Here is a 13,322-nt window from a genome sequence, read left to right on the forward strand (position 1 = left end):
CTAAAGACATTAACATGGCTTATAAGAGTGGCTTTTGGATTCAAGAGCATCATCTCTTTGTACCTGAATCTGCTCAGATTGAAGCCCTCAGGTTGGTTTATGATTCCAAAACTGCTGGGCATTTTGGGGTTTCTAAGACTGAAGAACATTTATCACGTTCCTTTTGATGACCTGGTTCCAAGAAAGATATCAAACGCTATAGGGCCTCGTGCCTGACATGTGCATGCAGTATGACTCCCGGAGCTTCTCCTTTGGGGTTGCTTCAGCCACTCCCTTTTCCATCAAGACCATGGGGGTCAATTTCTACGGTTGATTTACCTCCCTCAAAAGGGATGACCACTATTTTGGTAGTTGTTGACCGTTCACAAAGATGGCCCATTTTGTTCCAGTGAAGGGGATGCCCCACTGCTGAAGAAACTGCGGAACTGATGGTTCGAGAAGTCTTTAAACTGCATGGAATCCCTGATGATGTGGTGTCTGACAGAGGAGTGCAGTTCACTTCAAAATTTTGGAAAAGCTTTTGCTCAGCATTAGGTGTTACAATGAATCTGTCCTCTGTTTTTCATCCCCAGTCTAATGGTCAGACCGAGAGAACCAATCAAGATCTGGAGCAGTATCTTCGGTGTTTTGTCACTTATCTTCAGGATGACTGGGTGGACTGTCTTCCCACTGCAGAGTTTGCATATAACAATTCTAGACGTAGTTCCACTTCACAAAGTCCCTTTTACCTAAACACTGCTATCATCCAGTTTTTATTTCTGATCTCCCTATCTCAACTCCAATTCCTGCTGTTACCAACAGACTAACTACATTGCAGGAGATTCAGGAGAAATTGATTGAGACTTTGAGGGAAGCTCAGGAATGTTACAAAAGACATCGCAGATCACTTCCTACCTTTCATGTGGGTGACAAAGTTTGGTTATCAATTAAAAATTTGAAGGTTCATGTTCCATCTGCTAAGTTGGGTCAAAGGTTTGTGGCTCAGTTTCAGATTTCTGCTCAAATCAACCCGGTCACCTTTCATTTAAAACTTCCTGACAGTTTTTCACATATTGCTACTCAAACCGTTTCATGAAAATCCTTTCCCTGGAAGAATTCTTCCACCTCTTCCATCCATTGAGGTGCAGGGTGAAGGAGAATTTGGAGAAAATCCTTGATTCCAGGATCTTTAGGAACAGATTACAATATCTGGTTCAATGGGAAGGATATGGACCAAAAGAAAATTCTTGGGAGTCTGAGTAGAATGTTCATGCCTCTAGATTAACAAGAGAATTCCATCACAGGTTTCCTCACAGACCTAGCCCTAAGATATCCAGTGGACATCCTGGGAGGAGGTGAGTCCAGGGCATGGACTTGAATCCAGGAACTCTACTGTGTCTGGCAGTAGCTCTTCTCACTGAGCTACCAGAGATGTTGGACAGCACTTTGCCTAATCCATTGGACAATCTTGCCTTGTGCCTTGTTGTCTACTGAACCTTGAACCCCTCGCTCCTCCAATGAACTTCCTGATATAGGCCATGTCTCTGCACTTCCTGTTTGCCAGATTATTGTGCTCTCCAGCCAGTATCTCACTCTTGTCCCTCCTGCTACTCTCTGTACCTTCACTACTGCCCATTGGCTTGTTCCTATGATTCTGCCTCACCCCAACCTGCAACCACTTGTTACTGACCCTTGGCTTGTTTACTGACTACGCTTCAGCTTGAACCCTACCTGCCATATCTGTTACTGGGTCCTGGCTTGCTCACCTCCTGGTGGGCCGATCTTGAAAAATGCAACCTGAAACTAACAGTAAAACTGATCTCCACCATCAGGAGCTCTGGTGAATACTGGTTAGTGCTTGGACCCCGCACCTCAGGTGAGCCTTCATCATCTGCCAGGGTGACTTGCTGTATACCTATCCTATTGTTTGGTCTGCTGCTATAACTACTGGTCCCTAAGCCTGACCTCTGACCATGACAGCACCTGGGGCCTGTGCTTTGAGCCTTCTACCCCATATCCTGAATCTAGAAAAATCTCTGACAGCACAATGTCTCGAAGGTTACTTGCTCTGTTGTCTGCTGGCTGTGCCGGGTGGAGGGATATGTCTGTATAGTCTCAGACCCAAGTCACTGAGTGCAGTCTCAGGAGATGGGAGGCAGCGGTGTGGGATCTCTGCAACTTGTCTACAGTAAACATTTAGGCTTCCACTGATTACTAATACCAATATTATGGCTCTTACATTATATAATTTATATTGTACATTCCATACTCCTGACCCCTGCACTATATACTCTATGTTGTACATTACATACTCCTGACCCCTGCACTATATACTCTATATTGTACATTCCATAGTCCTGACCTCTGCTCTCCCCCTCCCCCCACTGCTATATATACACATAATATGGATTCTCTTTTGTTACACCCATTTCCTACCAGCTGGACATTTTATATCGGATGATGTGATTGGAGCACAGACTTTTACATGTTGATAATAATGTGATAACATCCTCCAACTTTAGACTCTTAAACAGAAAGTGATAATGAGGGAGGAGTCAATACCCCAATGATGGTGGTCTTCAGGATCAGTCCAGTCTTCATCTTGGTTGTTCTCCCCCCATCCTCACTCTCTGACCTCTGGTGGGGCTCAGCCCCGCTGTTCTTCATGACTAAATCATGGAGTAAATAAGGAAGTGCAGTACTTCTTGTGTTGGGAAGATGGCGATGAGTGATAGAGGGGGTGGGGACCCTCGTCCTATAATCCCCTCATCACTGTCCCTCCTATAAAAGACAGTTCTGGTTGTTTCCTCACTCTCTGACTAAGGTCCATGAATAAAGAAATGACCTGGTAGGAGATCAGAGGAGCCATTTCCTAGTTCCCTTGAGGGTGGAATTGTAAGCTCCTCAGAGACCAAGCTGGCTGATGTGGGCGGAGTCTTGGTTTGGGGGAACCAATCAGCTCCTGTCTAGTAATCCTCTTTGTCTTTGTATTTTAGTCCATGGCCGGGAGATGAGGAAAACCTCCGAGGATTGTCTCACTTTGTCTCCAGACTGGAAAGTAGAAGATGAGGACATCACACAGTATAGTCCAGGAGAAAACCCGGCTCCCTCCAATGTCCATCCGGCACCACCCAGTGTAGATGGACCATCGGATTCCTCGTATCCTGAGGAACCTCAGACTGTGCGGGACCGGGCCGGCCTTCCAACAGGGAAGAGCTTCTCCTGTACTGAGTGCGGGAAGGGTTTCTGTTCTAAATCCAAACTTAATGTGCATAAAAGATCTCATACGGGGGAGAAGCCGTATTCCTGTACTGAGTGCGGGAAATGTTTCCGTTTTAAATATTATCTTAAGGTGCATAACAGAATTCACACAGGAGAGAAACCATATTCCTGTCCTGAGTGCGGGAAATGTTTTTCACAGAAGTCCCATCTTTACACACATCAGGGTTCTCACACAGGGGAAAAACCGTATTCCTGTCCTGAGTGTGGGAAATGTTTTTCACAGAAGTCCTATGTTTATATACATCAAAGATCGCACACAGGGGAGAAGCCATTTTTCTGTTCTGAGTGCGGGAAATGTTTTATAGATAATTCTAGCCTTAAAAATCATCAGAGACTGCACACAGGCGAAAAGCTGTATTCCTGTTCTAGGTGTGGGAAAGGTTTTGTACGGAAATCAGAACTTGTCACACATCAGATGTATCACACGGGGGAAAGGCCGTATTCCTGTTCCAAGTGCGGGAAATGTTTTGTAAGAAAAACAGTACTTGTCAAACATCAAAGGTCTCACAAATAAAAACTATTCCTGTCCTGAGTGCGGAAAATGTTTCTAAGACAAGACCAGTGTTTACACACCTCAGAGACTTCACACGAGGAGAAACGTTTAAAAGGACTTCCAGTCTTTACAAATATCAATGCTCTCACGTGGGGAGAAGCCACTTTCCTGTCCTGAGTGCGAGAAATGTTCCTCACTGAAGTCCTGTCTTCCTGTACATCAGGGATCCCACACAACCCTGGAGGTGTATTAGTGCCTTGAGTGCGGGAAATGTCCTCTAGATGAATGTTGCTGGACATCTCAGCTCTCATGTGGGGAAGAAGCACACCCTGATATACACCTCAAATATACTCCATGGCTGATCTTCATCATGGAAGAAACAGTTCATAAGGAGATCAGAGGACACCAAAGACACGGATGAAGTGTGGGAACGGGTTGGCCATTGATAGCAGGAGAAGAATAAAAATGGAGTCATCACCTTTCATTGGCTGAGTACATTTTGTGGTGGGAGATTTCACAAAAATTTATTGGAACGAATGTGAGCGGCTTTCTCCCAGCTGTGACGAGTTTTGTCCGTATTTTATTTCCTGTGAACATTGTCTCCATCTAGTGGTCATAATGTCATTTTCTATAAATAGCCCCTTTATCTTCCTTGGTCAGGCACAGCTTCATACTAATACAAGTGGAGACACAGCAGCGCTGATCTAAGTGTAGTATGAGGAAGATTTGTTCCAACAACACAATGGAGTCCTTGGTTCCTGAATCAAAGTCTGGATACAAGTCCATGGGGGCTGAGGAGCAGATAGCTGAGCCATTCGAGACAAAGCCTTTCTGTAGAAAGGATCCACTAACGAGATGAATGATGGCTCGCAAGAAACCTCATTAGCTCCTCCAGACTGAGCCCACCTCGGGCGCTGTAGGCATTGTGGTCCGCAGACCGCTCGGCTGCACTGGTGGTCCAAGGGATCCAAAGCCGACAGCCGTGACATCACCGGAGGAGGAGCAACCTCATTGACTGCCTACAGTGCCCGAGGCGGGCTCAGTCTGGAGGAGATAATGAAGTTCATTGCGAGCCAAGAAATACATTTTAAAAAAATTTAGAAATTCTCACAAATTAGAAAAACCACTATCAGCTACCACTGGAGATGGGAGGAGGGAACTCACCAGCAGATTGTGGACTGTGGGGACTCACCAGCAGATGGTGGACTGTGGGGACTCACCAGCAGATGGTGGACTGTGGGGACTCACCAGCAGATGGTGGACTGTGGAGACTCACCAGCAGATGGTGGACTGTGGGGACACACAAGCAGATGGTGGACTGTGGGGACACATAAGCAGATGGTGGACTGTGGGGACTCACCAGCAGATGGTGGACTGTGGGGACTCACCAGCAGATGGTGGACTGTGGGGACTCACCAGCAGATGGTGGACTGTGGAGACTCATCAGCAGATGGTGGACTGTGGGGACACATAAGCAGATGGTGGACTGTGGGGACTCATAAGCAGATGGTGGACTGTGGGGACACATAAGCAGATGGTGGACTGTGGGGACTCATAAGCAGATGGTGGACTGTGGGGACTCTCAATCAAATGGTGGACTGTGGGGACTCTCCAGCAGATGCTGGACTGTGGGGACTCACCAGCAGATGGTGGACTGTGGAGACTCACCAGCAGATGGTGGACTGAGGGGACTCATAAGCAGATGGTGGACTGTGGGGACTCTCCAGCAGATGGTGGACTGTGGAGACTCATAAGCAGATGGTGGACTGAAGGGACTCATAAGCAGATGGTGGACTGTGGGGACTCTCCAGCAGATGGTGGACTGTGGGGACTCATAAGCAGATGGTGGACTGAAGGGACTCATAAGCAGATGGTGGACTGTGGGGACTCTCCAGCAGATGGTGGACTGTGGGGACTCTCCAGCAATGCCATGCCAAGGTCTGGTGAATACAATTCAGGGAGGGGATTTGTCATGGAGGTTGGGGGGAGGGGATTTGGAGGAGGGGGGATTTATGTTTGCGGGGCACTCTGTAATTTATGTACTTTTGTCCTGTACACTCTGTGTCTTATGTACTCCTGACCCAGAGTACACTAGGTTCAGGTGTTATTACACTATACCAAAAGTCAAACTATAGGATAAAATGGATTTTGGTGCAAACACACACACATACATACACACATATCCATACACACACATACATACACATACATACATACACATATATATATAAATACATACACATATATACACACATGCATACACACACACCTACACCATTTTGGGGTGAAATATAAAAGATGAGGTTGTGTCAAGCAAATAGATACCAAATATGTGAAATGGTAAAACTACACCACCTAAAAATCTCTGTAGGAGACGTTTTAAGAGCTCATTGGTTTAGAGCCAACTGTGATCTGTGGTGGTGGAATTATTCCTCTCACTGCGACATTCACGGCGATCTCCCACATACATGGTGCAATCACAGTTTACATATACACCCTGTGTGTGCGATTCCAGGTGCATGTAGGACAACAGGGGTTAATGAATATATTTAAAAACACAAAAAGTAGCATTTTTATTTTACATTTTTTTTCTTTTTTTAGCTGTATTGCTCAGAAGGAGTTAACCCCCCCTTCCCCGTGATATCATTGGTCAGGTGACAGGTCCTCTGTATGATACATTGGGAATCTATTAGACCTGCAATGTCTCCTCAACCCTTCAATGCACAGATGGCGCTCGGTTAGATGCTTCCTTGGCTGGATCATCCAGGGAATGACGGCTCAGAAATGAGAAACACTCAAAGCTGAGGACTGCTGGCTTTATTCAGTGCAGAGGAGATCGGGGAATGGACGTTCACCAGTCTCCTCCATCTTTGTCTACTGAAGTCGCTAGATGTGGTCTCAGGATCCCAGGATGAGTGGGAGAGCCCAGGAACCATGTAAGGGGGGTGTGGCGGTAAGGAGGTACTGTGTCGCCTGCAGTATAAATGGGATCAGGCAGCTATACAGCCACCCTGGATCACTTTTACTGTGTGGCTGGGAGCTGGCTGGAGAAAACATGCACTCCTACTGCCGCGATCAGCTTGTGATTTACCCTTCACTCACTGGGTGTCCTATGTACATCCAAAGAGCTGAACTAAATAACAAAAAATATTTCTTCTCTATGAACTAAAATCCTCTACAGAATTGAACAAAATGAATCTCTCAGCTGCTATAATATACAACACCCCTCATAAACAGATAATGAAGAGCTCTGCATGTCCTTATCAATCACAAAGTGCAGACAGTGTAAAGACATCCATATACATATGATTGGTGCGCAGAGTACAGAGTGAATGCACTCACAGATTCCTCTTATAGTCCAATGGTGTACAAAAAGTCCAAAAGTAGATAGTCGGAAAATTTCCACGTCCAAATGTGGTGAATCTTCACCCAACACCTGCCCTCCCCCACTCTTTAGGGAACGCACTTTCCGGATACACGTGCCTCTCTGTACACTGGAACAAGCCAATGCCACTTTTGATGTTCCCAGCACAGGTGGGATAGGTTGAGGTTCCGGCTCCTCCTGAGTGCAGCCCGCTCCACCTTTACCAGCAGCACTGCCGGCTCCAGCATGTGAAGATGAAGGAGAAGCTCCCCAAGTGTTCTACCAATCAGATTTATAGAATAGAAATGCCGAGATCCTCACAGAAGGGAGAGAAAAGTGGCTGCACTGGGGACAAAGCTTGAGCACAATGGGAGCACAACGTGCAGGAGAATAACGCCGGCTCCCCCCAGCCTCCCCATGATACTCCTTGATCCTCCCCCCATCCTTTTCTGATCAACCTCCCAATCCTTCCCCGATCCACCCCCATCCATCCCGGTCCTCCCCCCAACCTTAAAATCCTTCCCCGATCCTCCCCCATCCTCCTCCCAATCCTTCCCCCAACCTCCAAATCCTTCCCTCGATCCTCCCCCATCCTCCCCCCAACCTTCCAATCCTTCCCTGATCCACCCCCATCCTCCTCCCAATGCTCCCCCATCCTTCCTGATCCTCCCCCCAACCTCCCAATCCTCCACTCATCCTCCCCCATCCTTCCCGATCCTCCCCCCAACCTCCCAATCCTCCCCCATCCTCCTCCCAATCCTTCCCCCAACCTCTAATTCCTTCCCCGATCCTCCCCCATCCTCCTCCCAATCCTTCCCCCAACCTCCAAATCCTTCCCTCGATCCTCCCCCATCCTCCCCCCAACCTTCCAATCCTTCTCCGATCCACCCCCATCCTCCTCCCAATCCTCCCCCATCCTTCCTGATCCTCCCCCCAACCTCCCCCATCCTTCCTGATCCTTCCCCCAACCTCCCAATCCTTCCCCGATCCTCCCCCATCCTCCTCCCAATCCTTCCCCCAACCTCCAAATCCTTCCCCGATCCTCCCTCATCCTCCTCCCAATCCTTCCCCCAACCTCCAAATCCTTCCCCGATCCTCCCCATCCTCCTCCCAATCCTTCCCCCAACCTCCAAATCCTTCCCCAATCCTCCCCCATCCTTCCCCCAATCCTTCCCCCAACCTCCAAATCCTTCCCCCGATCCTTCCCCAATCCTCCCCCCAACCTTCCAATCCTTCCCCGATCCACCCCCATCCTCCTCCCAATCCTCCCCATCCTTCCTGATCCTCCTCCCAATCCTCCACTCATCCTCCCCCATCCTTCCTGATCCTCCCCCCAACCTCCCAATCCTTCCCCGATCCTCCCCCATACCTTCCATTCCTTCCCCCAACCTCCCAATCCTCCCCCTATCCTCCTCCCAATCCTTCCCAATCCTCCCCCCAACCTCCCAATCCTCCCCCCAACCTCCCAATTCTTCACCCAACCTCCCAATCCTCCCCCTATCCTCCTTCCAATCCTTCCCTATCCTCCCCCAACCCTTCCCTGATCCTCCCTCATCCTCCCCCTAACCTCCCAATCCTTCCCCCAACCTCCCAATCCTTCCCCCAACCTCCCAATCTTTCCCCCAACCTCCCAATCCTTCCCTGATCCTCCCCCAACCTCCCAATCCTTCCCTGAACCTCCCCCCAACCATCCTTCTAATCCTCCCCCCAAGCTCCCGATCTTCCCCATCCTTCCCTGATCCTCCCCCCAACCTCCCAATCCTTCCCCCAACCTCCCAATCTTTCCCTGATCCTCCCCCAACCTCCCAATCCTTCCCCAATCTTCCCCCAGCCTCCCAATCCTTCCCCATCCTTCCTGATCCTCCCCCCAATCCCCCCATCCTTCTCGATCCTCCCCCCAACCCTTCTCTGATCCTCACCCATCCTCCCCCTAACCTCCCAAACCTTCCCTGATCTTCCTCCATCCTTTCCTGATCCTCTCCCATCCTCCACAATCCCAGCACACTCAGATTCAGATGATAACAGTCCACAGGCACTCCCAGTGTTTGGCTCCGCCCCCTATAGTTATGGAATCCGCAGTCAGGATGCTGGGCTCCCCTCCCTCGGCTCCACACTGGCAGGATCGGGATCTCAGTGCAATCCTGGGCAGATCCCGGGGATCCAGCCTGGGGGTAGTTAGTTATACAAGTTGGAGGATCCAGGCTGTGTGATGGAGGAGGAGATCACTACGCTCTGTGGTGGCTTCTAGAGTGTCAATGTGGCAGACCATTCACTCCAGCTAGCAAGTCACCATGGGCATGATTTCCTTGGCATCCATTATTAGTGTCAGTGACATAAATTAAACCCCATTGTTAGTGTCAGAGAGAAAAAATATGCCAAATTTGTGGTGTCATTCAGATAACATAAGCCAATTCTGTGGTGCCAGTGAGATAAAATAAACTCCATCAATGGTGTCAGTGAGTTAAAATAAGTACCATTGATGTCAGTGAGATAAAATAAGTCCTATTGATGGTGTCAGTAAGATAGAATAAGTCCCATCCTTGGTGTCAGTAAGATAGAATAAGTCCCATCATTGGAGTTAGAGATGAGCGAATCGAACCAGGCGAACCGGAATTCGATACGAATTTCAGGAAAAATTCGATTCGCGTCGAATCCGAATATTTGCCTACTTCGGGTGCGCGAATCGGATTTTTCCCGATCAGCCGGCAAAAGTGTCCCTGCAGAGAGCTCCGCTATTTCTGACAGTTCTCTGACAGAAGGAACACATGTACAGCGGTTGAAACATTGTATCTATTTGTTTCCATTTAGGATACAGATGTTTTTATTCGGAAACAGATGTTTCAACCGCTGTACATGTGAAGGAGCTGTCAGAGAACTGTCAGAAATAGAGGAACTCTGCACATACACTTTTTGCCGCTTTGGAATTCTTATTTTCATCCTACTTCTTCTTCTTCTTCTTCTTCATCCTCATCCTCATCCTCAGAAGAAGAAGAAGAGGATGAGGATGAAGAAGAAGAAGAAGTAGGATGAAAATAAGAATAATTCCAAGCCGGCAAAAAGTGTATCTGCAGAGCTCCTCTAAGTGTATCTGCAGAATAGAGGAGCTCTGCAGATACACTTTTTGCCGGCTTGGAATTATTCTTATTTTCATCCTACTTCTTCTTCTTCTTCTTCCTCTTCATCCTCATCCTCTTCTTCTTCTTCTGAGGATGAAGAAGAAGAAGAAGAAGAAGTAGGATGAAAATAAGAATAATTCCAAGCCGGCAAAAAGTGTATCTGCAGAGCTCCTCTATTCTGCAGATACACTTAGAGGAGCTCTGCAGATACACTTTTTGCCGGCTTGGAATTAATCTTATTTTCATCCTACTTCTTCTTCTTCTTCTTCATCCTCATCCTCAGAAGAAGAAGAGGATGAGGATGATGAAGAAGAAGAAGAAGTAGGATGAAAATAAGAATAATTCCAAGCCGGCAAAAAGTGTATCTGCAGAGCTCCGCTATTTCTGACAGTTCTGTGACATTCACTCCATACAGCGGTTGAAACATTGTATCTATTTGTTTCCATAAATGGATCCATTTATGGAAACAAATAGATACAATGTTTCAACCGCTGTATGGAGTGAATGTCACAGAACTGTCAGAAATAGCCTAAGAAATAGCGGAGCTCTGCAGATACACTTATTGCCGGCTTGGAATTCTCCTTCTTCTCATCCTTCTTCTTCTTCTCATCCTTCTTCTTCTTCTCATCCTTCTTCTTCTTCTCATCCTTCTCCTTCTTCTCATCCTTCTCCTTCTTCTCATCCTTCTTCTTCTTCTCATCCTTCTCCTTCTTCTCATCCTTCTTCTTCTCATCCTTCTCCTTCTCATCCTTCTTCTCATCCTTCTCCTTATCCTTCTTCTCATCCTTCTTCTCATCCTTCTCCTTCTTCTCATCCTTCTCCTTCTTCTCATCCTTCTCCTTCTCCTTCTTCTCCTCCATCTTCTCATCCTTCTCCTTCTTCTCATCCTTCTCCTTCTCCTCATCCTTCTCCTTCTTCTCCTTCTTCTCATCCTTCTCCTTCTCCTCATCCTTCTCCTTCTCCTTCTTCTCATCCTTCTCCTTCTTCTCATCCTTCTCCTTCTCCATCTTCTCATCCTTCTCCTTCTCCTTCTTCTCATCCTTCTCCTTCTCCTTCTTCTCATCCTTCTCCTTCTTCTCATCCTTCTCCTTCTCCTTCTTCTCATCCTTCTCCTTCTTCTCATCCTTCTCCTTCTTCTCATCCTTCTCCTTCTTCTCATCCTTCTCCTTCTTCTCATCCTTCTCCTTCTCCATCTTCTCATCCTTCTCCTTCTCCTTCTTCTCATCCTTCTCCTTCTCCTTCTTCTCATCCTTCTCCTTCTCCTTCTTCTCATCCTTCTCCTTCTTCTCATCCTTCTCCTTCTCCTTCTTCTCATCCTTCTCCTTCTTCTCATCCTTCTTCTCATCCTTCTCCTTCTTCTCATCCTTCTTCTCATCCTTCTCCTTCTTCTCATCCTTCTCCTTCTTCTCATCCTTCTCCTTCTTCTCATCCTTCTCCTTCTCCTTCTTCTCATCCTTCTCCTTCTTCTCATCCTTCTCCTTCTTCTCATCCTTCTCCTTCTCCTTCTTCTCATCCTTCTCCTTCTCCATCTTCTCATCCTTCTCCTTCTTCTCATCCTTCTCCCTCTCCTTCTCCTTCTTCTCATCCTTCTCCTTCTTCTCATCCTTCTCCTTCTCCTTCTTCTCATCCTTCTCCTTCTTCTCATCCTTCTCCTTCTTCTCATCCTTCTCCTTCTCATCCTTCTCCTTCTTCTCATCCTTCTCCTTCTCCATCTTCTCATCCTTCTCCTTCTCCTTCTTCTCATCCTTCTCCTTCTCCTCCTTCTCCTTCTTCTCCTCCTTCTCCTTCTTCTCATCCTTCTCCTTCTTCTCATCCTTCTCCTTCTTCTCATCCTTCTCCTTCTCCTTCTTCTCATCCTTCTCCTTCTCCTTCTTCTCATCCTTCTCCTTCTCCTTCTCCTTCCTCATCTCCAAGGGCATTTAAATTAAAGGTACAGTGTTCTGCACTAATTTAAAGGCTCTCTGAAGCCTAGAAACCCTTTTTATAAGTTAACTTCGTAGCGAATAAATTCGCATCGAATCAAATTTCTTCCTGAAATTCGGCGAATCAGCCGAATCGAATTTTTGAATAATTCGCTCATCTCTAATTGGAGTCAGTGAGATGAAATAAACCCCATTGTTGGAGTCAGTGAGATGAAATAAACCCCATCCTTGGTGTCAGTGAGATCAAATAAACCCCAATGTTGGTGTCAGTGAGATCAAATAAACCCCAATGTTGGTGTCAGTGAGATCAAATAAACCCCAATGTTGGTGTCAGTGAGATCAAATAAACCCCAATGTTGGTGTCAGTGAGATCAAATAAACCTCAATGTTGGTGTCAGTAAGATCAAATAAACCCCATCCTTGGTGTCAGTGAGATCAAATAAACCTCAATGTTGGTGTCAACAAGATAAAATAAACCCTATTGTTCATATTAGTGAGATAAAATAAGTCCCATCAATGGTGTCAGTAGGATAAAGTAAGCCCCATTTCTGGTGTCACTGAACCAAAATATGTCCTATTGTTGGTGTCAGTGAGAACAAAGTGTGAATCCAGCCCAGCATTGGTGGTCAGTGGTGGTACTTACCTGATCCCACCCTCCGCTGCCTCTCTGCTGATGTCGGAGTTCTACTTTCACTGTCAGAGAGGAGATCACGGCTCCCAACAGTCTGGTTTATTGCAGTGCCTGGTGATGGAACCCGGACAGTGTTCCAGCCGTCATCACCTCACTGCCGCTCCCCACAGAGTCCTGAAATCAGCGAGACATGGACATGATGGGACAGGAGATTAAATCCCGGGACTGACCTGAATCATCTAGAAGCAATGGCAAGGCTGTGATCACACTATGAGACCTTTCTCAGGCTGCAGTTCCTCTGAACTCCACAAGATGGTGATCTCACTTCTACCCAGACAGGAAGTCTCTATGGAATACAGGAAGTGATGTCAGGTACAGACAGGAAGTTCCGGGTGAGAGGTGAGGTGGGAGGAAGTAGAGAGGAGACGTTGGTGGAAGTGGCAGTAGAGGAGGTAATAAGATGTTATTTCCTATTTACACCCAGTAACCCCCCCGTCATGTCCGTCCTCTTCCTCCACAGTCACGTCCGTCCTCT

At 47.2% G+C, this 13,322-nt stretch overlaps 1 pseudogene across 1 annotated transcript in view; it reads left to right on the forward strand.

Annotated features, from left to right (window-relative positions):
• The first annotated feature begins 2,918 nt into the window (after nt 1-2,918).
• LOC149460789 (uncharacterized) overlaps nt 2,919-13,322 on the forward strand; it is a 58,553-nt pseudogene continuing 48,149 nt past the window's right edge. Inside the window, exon 1 of the transcript XR_016313027.1 lies at nt 2,919-3,762. The product of XR_016313027.1 is annotated as an uncharacterized LOC149460789 (transcript). The remainder of the gene's footprint in view (nt 3,763-13,322) is intronic.

Source organism: Staurois parvus, unplaced genomic scaffold (assembly GCF_062004578.1).
Source record: "Staurois parvus isolate SC_StPar_1 unplaced genomic scaffold, SC_StPar_1.0 ptg000221l, whole genome shotgun sequence".
Taxonomy (NCBI): Eukaryota; Metazoa; Chordata; class Amphibia; order Anura; family Ranidae; genus Staurois; species Staurois parvus.